The sequence below is a fragment of the Kogia breviceps genome, chromosome 1 (genome assembly GCF_026419965.1).
Source record: "Kogia breviceps isolate mKogBre1 chromosome 1, mKogBre1 haplotype 1, whole genome shotgun sequence".
NCBI classification, from domain to species: domain Eukaryota; kingdom Metazoa; phylum Chordata; class Mammalia; order Artiodactyla; family Physeteridae; genus Kogia; species Kogia breviceps.
This window is the reverse complement of record NC_081310.1, coordinates 32,959,196-32,976,239: the sequence shown is the minus strand read 5'-3', so window position 1 is coordinate 32,976,239 and position 17,044 is coordinate 32,959,196.

The window sequence follows — 17,044 nt, the reverse complement described above, 5'->3', positions numbered from 1 at the left end:
TTTAGGGTTTCAGGTCCAATGGTATTTGTGGCAAGTACTCAACTTTTCCCTCATAGCTGGAAAGCAGTCATACACAGAGCATAGATAAATCGGTATGGCTGTGCTCCAATAAAGCTTTTACTTAAAAACTCAGGCAGCAGGCTGAATTTGGCACAGGCCATGGTCACTGACCCCTGATCAAGATGGCTATATAAAACACCCATGACACAGCAGAAGCAAGAAGAACTATAATTCTGCAGCCTGTGGAAGGAAAACCACATTCACAGAAAGACTGACAAAATGAAAAAGCATAGGACTTTGTACCAGATGAAGGAACAAGATAAAACCCCAGAAAAACAACTAAATGAAGTGGAGATAGGCAACCATCCAGAAAAAGAATTCAGGATAATGATAGTGAAGATGATCCAGGACCTCAGAAAAAGAGTGGAAGCAAAGATCGAGAAGATGCAAGAAATGATTAAGAAAGACCAAAAAGAATTAAAGAAAAAACACCTAGAATAATTAAAGAAAAAACAGAGATGAACAATCCAATACCTGAAATGAAAAATACACTCGAAGGAATCAATAGCAGAATAACTGAGGCAGAAGAATGGATAAGTGACCTGGAAGACAAAATGGTGGAATACAGTGCTACAGAACAGAATAAAGAAAAAACGATGAAAAGAAATGAAGTCACCCTAAGAGAACACTGGGACAACATTAAACACAAAAACATTCACATTATAGGGATCCCAGAGGAGAAGTGAGAGAAAAAGGACCTGAGAAAATATTTGAAGACATTATAGTCAAAAACTTCCCTGACATGGGAAAGGAAATAGCCACCCAAGTCCAGGAAGCACAGAGAACCCCAGGAAGGATAAACCTAAGGAGAAACACACCGAGACACATAGTAATCAAATTAACAAAAATTAAAGACAAAGAAAAATGATTGAAAGTAACAAGAGAAAAAAGACAAATAACATACAAAGGAACTCCCATAAGATTAATAGCTGATTTTTCAGCAGAAAATCTACAAGCCAGAAGGGAGTGGCACGATATATTTAAAGTGATGAAACGGAAGAAGCTACAACCAAGATTACTCTACTCAGCAAAGATCTCATTCAGATTTGATGGAGCAGTCAAAAGATTTAAATGCAAGCAAAAGCTAAGAGAATTCAGCACCACCAAATCAGCTCTACAACAAATGCTAAAGGAACTTCTCTAAGTGGGAAACACAAGAGCAGGAAAGGACCTACAAAAACAAAGTGATAACAATTAAGAAAATGGTATTAAGAATATACTTATCAATAATTACCTTAAACGTGAATGGATTAAATGCTGCAACCAAAAGACACAGGCTTGCTGAATGGATACAAAAACAAGACCCATATATATGCTGTCTACAAGACACCCACTTCAGACTTGGGACACATACAGACTCAAAGTGAGGAGATAGAAAAAGATATTCCATGCAAATGGAAACCAAAAGAAAGCTAGAGCAGCAATACCATATCAGATAAAATAGACTTTAAAATAAAGAATGTTACAAGAGACAAGGAAGGACACTACATAATGATCAAAGGATCAATCCAAGAAGAAGATATAACAATTATAAATATATATACACCCAACATAGGAGCACATCAATACACAAGGCAGCTGCTAACAGCTATAAAAGAGGAAATCAAAAGTAACACAATAATAGTGGGGGACTTTAATACCTCACTTACACTAATGGACAGATCATCCAGACACAAAATTAATAAGGAAACACAGGCTTTAAATGACAAAACAGACCAGATACATTTAATTGATATTTATCGGACATTCTATCCAAAGCCAGCAGATTACACTTTCTTCTCAAGTGCACATGGAACAATCTCCAGGATACATCATATCTTGGGTCACAAATCAAGCCTTGGTAAATTTCAGAAAATTGAAATCATATCAAGCATCTTTTCCAACCACAATGCTATGAGACTGGAAATCAATTACAGGGGAAAAAAACGTTAAAAAACACAAACACATGGAGGCTAAACACTATGTTCCTAAATAACCAAGAGATCACTGAAGAAATCAAAGAGGAAATTAAAAAATACTTGGAGACAATTACAACGAAAACACAATGATCCAAAACCTATGGGATGCAGCAAAAACAGTTCTAAGAGGGATGTTTATAGCAATACAATCCTACCTCAAGAAATGAGAAAAATGTCAAATAAACAATATAAATATACACCTAAAAGAACCAGAAAAAGAAGAACAAAAAGACCCTAAAGTTAGTAGACGTAAAGTAATCATAAAAATCAGAGCAGAAATAAATGAAATAGAAAGAAAGAAAACAATAGCAAAGATCAATAAAACTAAAGGCTGGTTCTTTGAGAATATAAACAAAATTGAAAAAACTTTAGCCAGACTCATCAAGAAAAAGAGGGAGAGGATACAAATCAATAAAAATTAGAAATGAAAAAGGAGAAGTTACAATGGACACCACAGAAATACAAAGCATCATAAGAGACTACTACAAGCAACACTATGCCAATAAAATGGACAACCTGGAAGATATGGACAAATTCTGAGACAGGAATAACCTTCCAAGACTGAACCAAGAGGAAATAGAAAATATGAACAGACCAATCACAAGCAATTAAATTGAAACTGTGATTTAAAATCTTCCAACAAACAAAAGTCCAGGACCAGATGCTTTCACAGGTGAATTCTAACAAATATTTAGAGAAGAGTTAATGCCCATCTTTCACAAACTCTTCCAAAAAATTGGTGACCACCATCACCCTGATACCAAAACCAGACAAAGATACTCCAAAAAAGAAAATTATAGACCAAAATCACTGCAGAACATAGAAGCAAAAATCCTCAACAGAATACTAGCAAACAGAATCTAACAACATATTAGAATGATCATACACCATGATCAAGTGGGGTTTATCCTGGGGATGCAAGGATTCTTGAATATACAGAAATCAATCAATGTGATACACCATATTAACAAATTGAAGAATAAAACCCAAATGATCATCTCAATAGATGCAGAAAAAGCTTTTGACAAAATTCAACACCCATTTATGATAAAAACTCTCCAGTAATTGGTCATAGAGGGAAACTACCTCAACATAATAAAGGCCATATATGACAAACCCACAGCAAACATCATTCTTACTGGTGAAAAACTGAAAGCATTTCCACTAAGATCAGGAAAAAGACAAGGATGTCCACTCTCGTCACTATTATTCAACATAGTTTGGAAGTCCTAGTGACAGCAATCAGAGAGGAAAAAGAAATAAAAGGAATAGAAATTGGAAATGAAGTAAAACTGTCACTGTTTGCTGATGACATGATACTATACATAGAGAATCCTACAAATGCCACCAGAAAACTACTAGAGCTAAGCAATGTGTTTGGTAAAGTTGCAAGGTACAAAATTAATGCACAGAAATATCTTGCATTCTTATACACTAAGAACAAAAGATCAGAAAGAGAAATTAAGGAAACAATCCCATTCTCCATTGCAACCAAAAAATAAAATACCTAGGAATAAACCTAAGGAGACAAAAGACCTGTACACAGAAAACTATAGGACACTGATCAAAGAAATCAAAGATGACACAAACAGATGGAGAGATAAACCATGTTCTTGGATTGGAAGAATCAATATTGTGAAAATGACTATACTACCCAAAGCAATCTACAGATTCAATGCAATCCCTATCAAATTACCAATGGCATTTTTTTTACAGAACTAGAACAAAAAATCTTAATATCTGTATGGAGACACAAAAGACCTTGCATAGCCAAAGCAGTCTTGAGAAAGAAAAACACAGCTGGAGGAATCAGACTCTCGGACTTCAGACTATACTATAAAGCTACAGTAATCAAGCCAGTATGGTACTGACACAAAAATGGAAATATAGATCAATGGAACAGGATAGAAAGCCCAGAGATAAACCTATGTACTTATGGTCAACTAATCTATGATGCAGGAGGCAAGGATATACAATGGAGAAAAGAGTCTCTTCAATAGGTGGTGCTGGGAGAACTGGACAGCTACATGTAAAAGAATGAAATTAGAACACTCCCTAACGTTATATACAAAAATTAACTCAAAATTGAATGGAGACCTAAATGTAATACCAGACACTATAAAACTCTTAGAGGAAAACATAGGAAGAACACTCTTTGAAATAAATCACAGCAAGATCCTTTTTGACCCACCTCCTAGAGAAATGGAAATTAAAAACAAAAATAAACAAATGGAACCTAATAAAACTTAAAAGCTTTTACACAGCAAAGGAAACTAAAAACAAGACAAAAAGACAACCCTCAGAATGAGAGAAAATATTTGCAAATGAATCAATGGACAAAGGATTAATCTCCAAAATATATAAAGAGCACATGCAGCTCCATCTTAAAAAAACATACAACCCAATAAAAAAATGGCCTGAAGACCTAAATAGACATTTCTCCAAAGAAGACATAGAGATGGTCAAGAAACACATGAAAAGCCTCTCAACATCACTAATTATTAGAGAAATGCAAATCAAAACTACAATGAGGTATCACCTCACACCAGTTAGAATGGGCATCATCAGAAAATCTACAAACAACAAATGTTGAAGAGGGTGTGGAGAAAAGGGAACTCTCTTGCGCTGTTGGTGGGAATATAAATTGGTACCACCACTATGGAGAACAGTACAGAGGTTCCTTAAAAAACCAATAGTAGAATTACCATATGACCCAGCAGTCCCACTACTGGGCATATACCCAGTGAAAACCATAATTCAAAAAGACACTGCACCGCAATGTTCACTGCAGCACTATTTACCATAGCCAGGGCATGGAAGCAACCTAAATGCCCATCCACAGACAAATGGATAAAGAAGATGTGTTACATATATACAATGGAATATTACTCAGCCATAAAAGGAATGAAACTGGGTCATTTGTAGTGACGTGGATGGATCCTGAGACTGTCATACAGAGTGAAGTAAGTCAGAAAGAGAAAAACAAATATTGTATATTAATGCAATATGTGGAACCTAGAAAAATGGTACAGATGAACTGGTTTGCAGGGCAGAAATAGAGACACAGATGTAGAGAACAAATGTATGGACACCAAAGGTACAAAGTAGTTTTTGTTGTTGTTGGTGGTGGTGGTGGGATGAATTGGGAGATTGGGATTGACATACATATACTAATATGTATAAAATAGATAACTAATAGATAACCTGCTATATAAAAAAATTAATTAAATATAATTCAAAAAAGCCACCACCCACTACCTTTTATTTTTATGTACTCCTTATTACATTATCTGAGAGTTATGGAAATCTCCCAATTGCATAAACTATGTATACATTCATGTAAAGTTTAAAAATTTGCAACACAAAAATGTTTTATTTTTAAAAGTATTTTTGTCATAAACTTACAGAAGAAATACATACAATGAATTCCAACCAGCTAAATTGCAATTATTTTTCTGAATTCATGAACAAATTTTTATGCAGTTGTAATTTGTATATGTACACCATCTTTTGATTTTGTGATTTACACTCAATACTCTCTTGTAGAGCCTTTTACCATATTGATATACGCTGCTTACTTATTTTTATTTTTTATTTTTTTTAATTTTTATTTTTTTTGTGCTAGGCGGGCCTCTCACTGTTGTGGCCTCTCCCATTGCGGAGCACAGGCTCCGGACGCACAGGCTCAGCGGCCATGGCTCACAGGCCCAGCCGCTCCACGGCATGTGGAATCTTCGCGGACCGGGGCACGAATCTGTGTCCCCTGCATCAGCAGGCGGATTCTCAACCACTGCGCCACCAGGGAAGCCCTGCTTACTTATTTTTAAAGATTATGCAATAAGTATTTCATTATACTTATAAAGGTGGCTTAGCAAAAATTCTCCTATTGTTAAATATTTGGATTTTTTTCCCATTTTTTCCATGAGCTAAATAGCACTCTATAAAAATCTTTGTACAAGTGACATATAAGAAAGTTAAAATCTAAATGTAAAAGCCATATTACTTCTTCCAGCTTTACTACTTATTATGCTTGAAACATGGTAGCATTATGTACTCAAAAACACAGCCAGATAATTTGTTTTAAAGCAACCAGATTGTAAATTAATTGAATTGCCTATCATTTTGAATGATCTGTCAGAAGACTATCCTACACAACTTTTTCTAAGAAATGTGATTTGATCTTAAATTTTTTTCCTTTTTCTATAGTTCTCTACAGATATTGTATATCCCTTCACAGATTCAATGCTTTATTTCAGTATTATTATACAAGCTCACTTGTGCTGATGGCTTAAATACTCCAATCTATGTTCAAATACTGAATTTAGTATTTTAAATAAGACAGCTTCATTGTCAACAGGTACATAATTAACGTCCAGATACTGTCCTGCTCAAACTCTCAATTTTCTTTTTCCAAATGAAGGAGATTTGAATAAAGTTTGGTAGTTTACTATTAGAATAAAAGACTTTGCTCCAGCTCAGAGCTCAGGCATTGCTTGGTATTTCTAGGGCCAGCAGTAGATTCTTGCCTTGTAGATCCAATGCACACTGATGTCTGAAATAGCAGAGAGGGCTAGGTGGGAACAGTATAATGATTTCTCTGTAGGAAAGGGCTTTCATCAGGATGGCTCTCATTTGACTGGAGTATTTCAGAAATAGAAATCACCCATTTAAAATGATTGATTGAGATAACTAGGCACCCAGATACAGACTGATTCAAAACTTTTGATCCATCCTATTTGCATCTTCAGGCACTTAAGCCAGCAAGGGACACCTTTATAGAGAAATGACACATACTCTAGATTAGAGTTTCTCAAGCAATCAGTGATAAAGAACCAGGTTTTTGTTTGTTTGTTTGTTTGTTTTTCCAAAATGTCTTCAACCGTTTTATAAAACTATAAAAGTAATTATCAGAAAAATAAATTTTAAAAAAAGACATGCCAAAGACAAGCCTCCGCCCCAATTTTGCATTTACTATTAGAGATGATTTTTATTTTTTATTATTACAGTTAATATAAATATATTTATTATAATTATGTTAGGTATTATATCAAATTCGGGTTAAATAAATATAATCAGCAGAAGCATAGCATAGGTAAAATTATAAAAACTATACTCATGTTTTCATTGAAAGTGTGTGTGTAGGTGAATAACATAGACTTTACCTAGCTAATTGTGAAAAGTTCTGAGGCCCAAATTTAGAATAGCATCACTATAGAGGACCCTGGCTTTAGAGTCAAATATACCTGGTTTTGTCTCAGTCTCTTACTGGCTGGGTGACCTGAGACGACTTACTGTCTTAGCTTCCATTTCTTCATTTGTAGAGTATAGATAAAAATAAAATCAAGTAGGGTTTTTGTAAGGAACTAGTAAGACAATACATGTAAAGTGCTTAGGTTAGTATCTAGCGTAATAAATGCTAACAATTGATAGCCAGAATTTCTGCTACAGGGTCAGCCATCATGGAAAAGGCTTAAGGAGATTTAGTGATAAAAAATGTAAAGAGCAAGCATACATCTGTCTTCAGGGTACCATCTAATGAAAGGAGTCAGATACGTGTTAAAAACCTATAGCATAATAGACCACTAAACTAATAAGAGTTCAGCAAAGCTGCCAGATACAAATTCAACTTACACTATCAATAACAACCAAGAAACTGTAATAGAAATTGAAATGGCATTCACAACATCAGGAATCTCTAAGCTTTCCAGGAATAGAAATAACAAGGAATGACAAAATTTTATGGATAAATCTTTCAAATTCTACTAAAAGACATAGAAGACATAAATAATGAATGAATGAAGTGGAATTAGTTGACATTATACATTTGTCAGTTGTCCCTTAAATTAATGTATATATCTAACATGTTCCAATATAAACTTTAGCTGAAATTTTTGAAGAAGTTGACAAACTGATTCCAAAGTCTATATTGAAGAATTAGGTTTCACAAAGAGTTGTCAATTTTGTGTGTGCATGTGTGTGCACACAAACACATACACACACACACACACTCACATACAAAGAGTGAAGAGAGAATAGTATATAACAGCACAGCAGCAGACAAATAAAATATGGAACAGATAAGAATGCCCAGGAACAGAGCACATGTGTAAAGAAATGGAATATAATAGAGGTGGGGAATAGATAAATTGTTTAGTAGATGGTATTAAGAAAGCTGGCTCACTTATGAGAAATAAACATACACAGTCTTACTTCTTGCCATGTATACAATGAACTCCAGATGGCTTAAAGCCCAAAATGTAAAAGGTGAAACTTTAAAGCTGATAGGAGAGAATATGACCTTAGTGTGGAAAAAGATTTTTTTAAACAAGACTGTATAAACACAACTTATGAGGTAGAAAATTGTTGGATCTAACTACACAAACATTAAAGATTTCTATTCAACTTCGGCCTAATAGGAAGTGTTAACAGATGTGTACAACACCTAGAGAAGAATTTGCAATGTTTAAAATCAATGGGATTAATACATTATAAAAATAATTCCTATTAATCATTGAAAAAATAGAAAATGAGTAAAAGATATGAATACAATGCACAAAAGGAGAAACTTGAACGACTAAAGTTAAAGAGATTCTCACCCTTACCTGTAATGAGAGACATAAAAACTAAAACAACAATATTATGTCACTTAATTGAAAAAAAATTAAAACTTAGAGGACTCCAAGTTTTCAACAAGTTGGGAGAAACAGGAATCCACATGCCTAGCTGGTGGAAGTGGGAACTAACACAGTCTTCTTGGAAAGTTATCTGGCAGCTCTGAGGGGAATTAGAAAGTCTATGCACCCTACAATACAGCAGTCTCTCTCCTGAGAACATGCCTGACAAAATCTCACACAAGCCCATGAGGCACCATGTAGAAAAATGTACACAGCGGCATTATTTGTAGCAGCAAATAGCTCTCCATGATTAGATGGAATATTATGCAGTTGTCGAAAGCAATTAACTAGTGGATATACCTTAGAATATAATATTGAGTAAAAAGGTAAGAAATACAATGAGACACACTTACGGAAGCTGAAAGCACGTACATATACAAAACACCACCACATATTTTCTGCAGATACATACATATCAAGAACGTATATTAAACATCATAAAGGAGGTGACTTCTCAATGGTAAGGAATAGTAATGGGAAATGGGAGATGCAGGGAAAACTAAAATAAAATAAGAAAGGGACATTGTGGGATCAAACATAATAGTGTATTATGAATTAAGAAAGGTGTTTGATTAAATCAAAGCTCTGCACCTAAAATCCAAAATGTTAAAAAGGAGGGGAAAAAAGGTACATGCAACATGGAACAGTGTTACCAAAGGCACGCTTGGTTCCCCATACATGCTTTAGCTAAGCACATGGAAACACTTGAGACCCTCAGGAGAGAAAAATGAGGATTGAGACTCTGTTTAATCATGAACCGTGGTTCTCCCAGACTGGTCTTCGATCCCTTGACATTCCTTTCAATTCTGCTATATTTGTGATGATTAACCAAGTGGGAAGCAGAGGGCTTGGTTTCTCTATCCTGAGAAGCTGGTAACAAAGCTATCTCCTGGTTGAGGTATCCTGGAAACGTTCAACTGTGTTCTTGCCTGAGCAGTATTTTCCATGTTTCTCCTGTATTGCTGGCAGTAGCAAATGTCTTTACCATGGCTGCCGTCCAGAGAATTTGAAGCCAGAGCTTTGCTCTGGGCTAGCATCCAGAAGAGTAATTTGGATTCCACGGCTGAAGAGCCCCAAACTTTAAGGAGGACTCAGAGGCTACACTGACTGCCTCTCCAAGCCTTTGTAAGCAAGAGGGGGAAAGGCTGGAAGCACTCAGTCACTCTCAAGTCTGTGTGCTGGTCTTACTTCGATTTTTGTTCTTGTTCCAGGAGGCCCAGATATTTGGTGTTTCAAGAGCAAGAGGTGAAGCATTACCAGGATAGGCATATGTTTGTATTTTAGACTTTGCCTCACCTCCACCCTGGATATGAAGATCAGTTGGGTGACATTTTCCTTATGGGTGCTGTGTTCATGAAAAGACTGAAGTATGATTATCTTTTCAGTGTGTCAACATTCATTGACAAAGCAAGCATGTTCCCACACAGGGTGATAAGAGGCATCTGCAAGTTCTTCTAGTCTCACATCAAATGTCCTCCAACAAGCTGAAAGTTCCATTATGTTTATTAATGGTAAGTATCATTTAAAATAAGTATAGTGTTGTAAGATGTTTATAAACAAAGTCTCATTTTATAATTTTAACAAAACTGCTAATGCTCCTATCATTCCTAGTTTACTAGTAAAAATCGTTTCAGAGAGGTTCCTGCCTCACCCAAAGTGACACAGCTAGGATACAGCAGATCCAAAATGCAACCCAGGTCTACATGGGTCCATGTGTACAGCCTTACACCATCTCAGTATTGGTATTAAAAGCTTCTGTTGAGGTATAGATATATTTTATGCAGCAAATTGGAAGCTAAGTCATCCTCAACATTCAGTATTATTGATTGGTTAAAATTAGGCAGATGTGGCCTCAAAAACAGGACTTCTTGTCTTGCATGAGGTACACAGTGGAGTGTTAGAGAGAGAAGCCTGGACACCAGAGATCCTGGATTATAGGAGAGGGGGTCGACAAAAATTGAGAGTTCTCTGAAAGGGTGATAAGAGATTCTCCAAGGCAAAGAGAACCCTTTTTTTCCAAACACACCAAAGATCAGTCCTCTCTAATCATACAAGGGCTGTTCCCTGTGCCATTTTCTAGCTAAGGCTGATGGTCCCAAAGCACAGGACAGGTTTTGATTTTTTCTCATTACCTCTAAAGTCTACCTGAGGACTCTGCTGATAAGGAGCCTATAGTTTTGTCATTGTTATATGTCAGGCATATTGACTTTCATTTGATAGCCAAAATGCCCAGTGATTACAGTTAATAATAATCATAGCTGCAGTGATAGCAAACTCTAGTTAAGCACTTAGTATGTGTTAGATGCAGTGGCAAATGCTATGTGTGTGTGTATATATATATATATATATATATATATATACACACACACATATATAATATATATGTATATATGTACAAAATATATATATATTATATATGTATATAGCCTCATTTGATACTCTAACAGTCCTCAAAAATTAATATCATTACTCCTACTTTATATAATTAAAACAGAATGGAAAGGTCAATTAATTTGCCTATGACCACCCAGCTAGTGTGTGGTGGTGCAGAACCAATTTATTTCAGGCTCCAAATGCCATACTCTTGCCCCTTACATTATACTCTTTGCTGCTATTACCCTGATCATCTATGATCTGGGGAAATTGAAACACAGAGTATAAATTCATTAGGGTAACATTTTGTGATATATTTGTGACCTAAAAACATATTTTACTTCTTAATTGTCCAGCCATTTATTTTACTAATATTTACAGTGAGAAATAATTAATTAATATAATTAACATCTGCAGTAAAGTATAATTGAACATGGTAAATATATTACTAGTAAATGAAAAAAAGTAAACATTAAATGCAATCATACATGTTATTTCCTCCACAATTTATTGCCTTCCACTCAAAAGCCTTCTTTAATTTCCTCTAAACAAGGGATACTTAATCTTGGGTCCCAAAGAATTCATGGATAGAATTCCGGGGTGGAAAAGGGAGGCTGTACAAATATTTAGATAGGAAAAAAATGGCATTTTTGTTTCACTGATCTCTAATTGAAATGCAATATTTTGTTTTTTTTTTGTTTGTTTGTTTTGTGTTTTTTTTTGTGGTATGCGGGCCTATCACTGTGGTGGCCTCTCCTATTGCGGAGCACAGGCTCCGGACACGCAGGCTCAGTGACCATGGCTCATGGGCCCAACTGCTCCGCGGCATGTGGGATCTTCCCAGACCGGGGCACGAACCCGTGTCCCCTGCATCGGCAGGCGGATTCTCAACCACTGCGCCACCAGGGAAGCCCCAATATGTTTTTCAATGACAAGTACTGCCAACAAACTACTGCAGTATTTATGAATATCTAATTGATGGCTTTGTCATCAATAGAAATTGCATATTTTTAAATATTATTGTACAGGTGTGACAAATATCTTGAAATATCATTTGTACATATCTCTACTTAGAAATTGAAGTAGTTATTAGACCCACTGCTAAATCTTTTATCTAATACTTCCATAAAGATACAAATATAATTACTATATTAAAATATTTTAATATTTTGATAAGTGCATTTCAATATAATTTGTCTCTTTTGTAGTCCAATGTAATTGATATATTTAATAACATTATTGAGAAGAGTACATGGGCTTTACCATAGAAAAGTTTGAGAAACTCTCCTTGAAGCTACACATTAGAGGTAACTTCTCTTGCACGTGGGACAGAGACGGTAACTGAACCTGACCTCTGCAGAGAATAGGGGCCCTGAACATAAAGCGCCCTCTGAAAAACTCCTTCTATCCACCTTGCTCAGACCAGTGAATGTGCAGGTAGAGGTCTGTCTTTGGTTAGCTTATTTCTTCACGTTCCTGGAAAGCAGCATATCCTCATAGACAGAAAGCTCAGCAATTGTTGTCTCTCCAAATATGGACTAGGCAGGGTCTGCAGTGTTGGCGAGTACCTCAGGAGTTTGGTGCTGACACCCGAGTCTTGCTGGACCTTCCTATATGATTCTGGGCAAGGTCTTCAAGACTCTGAACCTCAAGTTTGTCTCATCTAAAGTCAGGATAACAAGGCTTGATACTTGTAAAGCACTTTAAAACTTTCAATTCTCTTTACATTAACACTTCAGTCATCACAACAGCTCTGAGGTGCTGGATAAGCATTATCACCCTTGTGCCACATGTGACAGGACAGGGTAGAGCTGGGACCAGCACCCTTAGCCAACTACCCCTTCCTCAACACAGATGCCCCACACTGTTTCCCTGCAGAAGTAGCTTCTGGGCACCTCTCGCCTGCTGCTTTCATCCTTAAAGACACTCTTCCTCCAAGGACTTATTTCTTCCCATGATGATACCTCTCTACCCTGCTCTATGTAGCACCTGACAGCCTACCTCTCATGAATCCATCTTAAATTGTAATATTCTTGTGTTCTCAGGTCTGAACCTCAGGTCTGAATCTCATAACAAATCTCAGTCCACAAATTTATGGAATGGATGAGTCATTTAAGCTGCCTGAGCCTTATTTTCTTATCTATAAACAGGGTATTACTGATTTGAGGTTTGTCATGAGAATAAATGATGTATGAAGATGCTTTTGTAGAATCATACAAGACTTTATAAAATGTCACTTGATGCTATCAACAATCAAAGTAGAGACAGACTGGGAGGTGGTGAGGTACAGAATAAGGGTCTGAGGACACACAGACCCCTTGGGTCCTAGCTATGACTTTTTACTTGTATTGATATAACCCTGGAAAAATTGTTTCCCCTTCCTGAGCCTTAGTCTTCATCTTTGATAGAAATATTTTTATCTTCCTAGTAAAGTTTTGTGAAGCTAAAGGGGATCAATGTATCAAGGATCTTAATACAATACCTGGCACTTAATAATTTGTGCCATTATATTTTTCATGGTGGTGGTGTGGTACGATTACTATTTTTTTCTTTTTTAGAACAGAATCTTTTTTCATACATTTTATGTCCACAACATTAAGCATCGTGTTTTGCAAATCACAGGAACCCAAATATAATTTTTGAAGGAACGCTTGTTTATATTTTTTATTTTTTTAAAGCTTTTTTATTAAACGTGTTTTTTGATATGGACCATTTTTAAAGTCTCTATTGAATTTGTTACAATATTGCTTCTGTTTTTATGTTTTGGTGGTTTGGCCGCGAGGCATGTGGGATCTTAGCTCCCCAACCAGGGATGGAACCTGCACCCCCTGCACTGGAAGGTGAAGTCTTAACCACTGGACCGCCAGGGATGTCTCCTGATTGTTTTTAAATACTATGAGGTAGTCAAGAGATAGGAACCACTGTAAAAACGTTAAAATTCTACCTAAATATCATAACTTCCTATTTTTCTATGTTATAAAGCAAAGTGAACAGGCCTCCGTTCTTGGGGTTCACCATGGTTATTTTCTCCACTGAAGACTGCAGGATATATGGTCTACATAACACTTCCTGGTTCTACTGCACATGTGACCTTGCAGGCTCCACACCCCCATTAGGTGGTGAGCTCCATGGGAACGGAGTCCATGTTTACAGTTCTTCAATCCTCAGGCATCAGCGTAACACAGGGCAAGGGCAAAGGCAAGGCCCTCACAAACGTTTATTGCCGACCACCACCATCCTTCCCATCCCATGGCACAGGGGCCAGGCAGAGGCAGCTGCTAAGGCTTTGAATACAAGACCCATTCTCCTTTCTCCTTTTCTGAATTCTTTTGAGAAAAGCAGTCCTTAGGTTTAACATAAGAGAACTAAAACACCCATTGAGGATGCTGTGATTTTTACTACAGGAGGTAATTATGAGCTGAATGAAATGAAAAAAGAGAAATGTGTATAGGCATTTAATGTTAAATTAATTAAATGCATAGCTTGACACTTCAGTGTCATGCCAGCAGATATAATAAAGTTAAGCATATACCTCTAGCTTATTAATTCTAGGAGCTCATAATGCATGATATTAAACAAGATTCAAAAGGCCTCTATGTAAAATATGATGTTCCTGGAGATGGATATCTAGCTTTTATGTCACATTTAATACTGTACGAATAGCTTTCATCTGCATCATATCATTTAAGTCTCATGACGCCCTTGTGGAGCGGATGGCATTATCTCCATTTTTACACGTGAATAAACAGGAGTATAATGAATTAAATCACTGCTTAAGAATATACAGCCAGTGTATTTTTTTTTTTTTTTTTTTTTTTTTTTTTTTTTCGGTACGCGGGCCTCTCACTCTTGTGGCCTCTCCCGTTGCGGAGCACAGGCTCCGGACGTGCAGGCTCAGCGGCCCAGCCATTCCCCGGCATGTGGGATCTTCCCGGACCGGGGCACGAAACCGTGTCCCCTGCATCAGTAGGCGGATTCCCAACCACTACACCACCAGGGAAGGCCCACAGCCAGTGTATATTTTATTTATTGCTGTGTAACAAAGTATCCAGAAACTTAGAGACTTAAAACAACAAACATTTATTATCTCACAGTTTCTGTAGGTCAAGAATCAGGGCACAGGTGAGCTGGATGCCTCTGGCTCAGAGTCTATCCTGAAGCTACAGTCAAATTGTTGCTGAAGGCTCACCTGGGGGAGGGTTGGCTTCCAAGCTCACTCTGGGAGAGAATTCAGTTCCCTGCGGCCTGTTAACCTAAGGATCTCAGTTCCTCACTAACTCTTAGCCAGAGGCCTCCCTCAGTTCCTTGCTGTGTGGGCCTCTCCATAGGACAGGTCGCAACAGGGCAGCTGGCTTCCCTCAGTGATACAGAGAGAACATGGGGGAAGGCACCCAACACAGAGCCACAGTCATTTTACAACATAACCTTGAAAGTGACATCTGTCATTTCTTCTGTGTTTTATGAGGGGAGTCAATAAATCTACCACACTCAAGGGGAGGGGATTACAGTGGGGCATGAACTGTAGGAGACAGGGCTCACTGAGGAATCATCTTCGAGGTTGTCTACATAGCTAGTTAGTAGTGAAGAAAGGACGCAGATATAGATTAGTGTTTCGTCTAAAACACAGTGATGCTCCAGCCAGGATCCAGTGATTCATTTGAATGTTTACTGCTGGGACTATTCTTGACACAAAATATTTTAAGATATAATATGTCCCTCAAGAGACTCACAATATATACATGAAGACTGACTGGACAATTACAACACGTTGGGACAAAGGCCGTGCTAGAGGAAAGCAGTGGGACAGTGGGAAACACCCAGGAAGGCACACAGCCCCATCCTGGAGGGACTCCGACGTCTGAGCCAAGTGTTGAAAGACTTGATGGACTCTCAGGCCTAGGTGAAGAAAAGAAGGGGAGAAAGGCCTGTCCAGCACCTGTGAGAGGCAGAAGTTTGAGAGAATATCACCATTCAACAAAGTGTGGATTATTTACTACAACTACGAAGAGGCAAGTAACTCATGAGGCTGGAGAATTAATTATGTGCGGTAGCTCTCAACCCTGATTACACTAGAATCACCTGGAGGACTTTTTAAAATGACCTATACTTTCAGTTAAATTAATGAAATCCAGATCTCTTGGGGGTGGACATTGGTTTTGGTGGAGATTTTTAGCATTTATTTTGTGGCAGTCTTTTTAATCCTCATATCTGCCCTATGAGATAGATGTTGTTAGTGCCCTCATTTTACAGAGGATTTACTTCTGCATACTTCATTTTATTTCTAAATTTAAGTTACATGGCATCAGACATGTGATCTAAATGCAGTTCCCCCAAATACATTAACTGTGATGAATACATTTGCAGTCCTGCCATGGTGCCTTGCAAATAATATTTTGTAAAATAATTGCTTCATTCAAGATAGCCATCTTGCACATGGCTGATTCACTTTGTTGTACAACAGAACTAACACAGTATTGTGAAGCAATTTTATTCCAATAAAGTTCTATTAAAAAAACATAACCATCTTTGGGTTGCAAAAAAGCAGTTGATAATAAACTACCAAATACTTTAGCAGGTTAGTCCTACAGGCTCCTCCATGAACCAAATTCTGAGTATGAGGAGTGACTGGTTGATGCAAGGGAAGAGAGCTGGTTCTCGGTCCTCAGTTTGGGATAACTCTGAAGGGCCAATGCAGCCCAGAGCTCCTGTGGGATCAGCTGAGGCCTTTGTTGAGACTGCACTGTAGTTCAGCTTCTCCTTTTACCCAACCCTGCCTCCTTTACTCTCTCACAGGTCTTGATCTCAAGGACTCTCCCCAATAAACTTCCAGCACACAGATTTCCATGTCTCCAGAGTCTCCCTCCTAAAGAACCCAACCTATGAGCAAAGGACTATGGAAGGACCACATTTATTAACTTTATTTTACCTTAATAGATACATTGTACATGCTTCATCATCAGAGAGATTGTACATGTTTCA